Source organism: Zalophus californianus, chromosome 13 (genome assembly GCF_009762305.2).
Source record: "Zalophus californianus isolate mZalCal1 chromosome 13, mZalCal1.pri.v2, whole genome shotgun sequence".
In the NCBI taxonomy this organism is placed as follows: domain Eukaryota; kingdom Metazoa; phylum Chordata; class Mammalia; order Carnivora; family Otariidae; genus Zalophus; species Zalophus californianus.
This window is the reverse complement of record NC_045607.1, coordinates 64,884,355-64,885,529: the sequence shown is the minus strand read 5'-3', so window position 1 is coordinate 64,885,529 and position 1,175 is coordinate 64,884,355. Positions and strand designations below refer to the sequence as shown.

The following is a 1,175-nucleotide window of genomic DNA, read 5'->3' as shown; positions in this document are numbered from 1 at the left end:
AATAATTTAGAAATTCATCTTACAGTTGAATTCTAGCAATGCAGAAACAGAGACACACAGGGAGACACAACTGCTTATGAGATCAAGGGGTACTCAAGGTGCCCAAATGTTCAGGCTATATCTGAATCCAAGGACATGTACTCCTTCCAGTTTTCTGGTTCCTAGACTTTCCCAATAAATGTCTCACATCTCATCTAAAATACTTTCTCAAATTGTGGGTCCAATAGTTATCATGATTTTTTGAAGAAATAGTGGCCCCAAACTCCCCAAATTTGTTAAAAATATTAATTTACAACTTTCTTCATTGGCGCTGCCTGCAGTGGTGGCAGCCATCTGTTACTGGGCATCATGGCTACCCTCAGAACTCTGGTGAAGCCCAAGATAGTTAAAAAGAGAACCAAGAAGTTCATCTGGCACCAGTCAGACCGCTATGTCAAAATTAAGCACAACTGGCGGAAACCCAGAGGCATTGACAATAGGGTGCACAGAAGATTCAAGGGCCAGAACTTGATGTCCAACATTGGTTACAGGAGCAACAAGAAAACAGCACATGTTGCCCAGTGGCTTCCAGAAGTTCCTAGTCCACAACGTCAAGGAGCTTGAAGTGCTGCTGATGTGCAACAAATCTTACTGTGCAGAGATTGCTCACAATGTTTCCTCCAAGAACCACAAAGTTATTGTGGAAAGAGCAGCCCAGCTGGCAATCACAGTCACCAATCCCAACGCCAGGTTGCACAGCGAAGAAAATGAATAGACAGCTTGTTGTGCACGTCATATTTGTGTTAATAAAACCATAAAACTAGCATAAAAATATTAATTCACACATCTAAGAAGCTTAATGAAACACAAGTAGGATAAATTCGAAGAGATTTATACCTAGACACATTATAGTTGAAGTGTTAAAAGCCACACGCAAAGAGAAAATCTTAAAAGAAGCAAGAGAAAAACAATTTTTAAAAAAGATTTTATTTATTTATTTGAGAAAGAGAGCATGAGCAGGGGGAGGTGCAGAGGGAGAAGGAGAAGCATGCTCCCCACTGAGTGGGGAGCCAGATACGGTCTCAATCCCAGGACCCTGAAATCATGATCTGAGCTGAAGGCAGATGCGTAACTGACTGAGCAACCCAGACACCCTGAGAAAAATAATTTAATATGTACAAGAGAGCATCAATATA

General features: G+C 41.0%; 1 pseudogene; it reads left to right on the top strand.

The window, feature by feature from the left end:
* The first annotated feature begins 348 nt into the window (after positions 1-348).
* LOC113934980 lies at positions 349-754 on the top strand (annotated as a pseudogene).
* Positions 755-1,175: the final 421 nt, after the last annotated feature.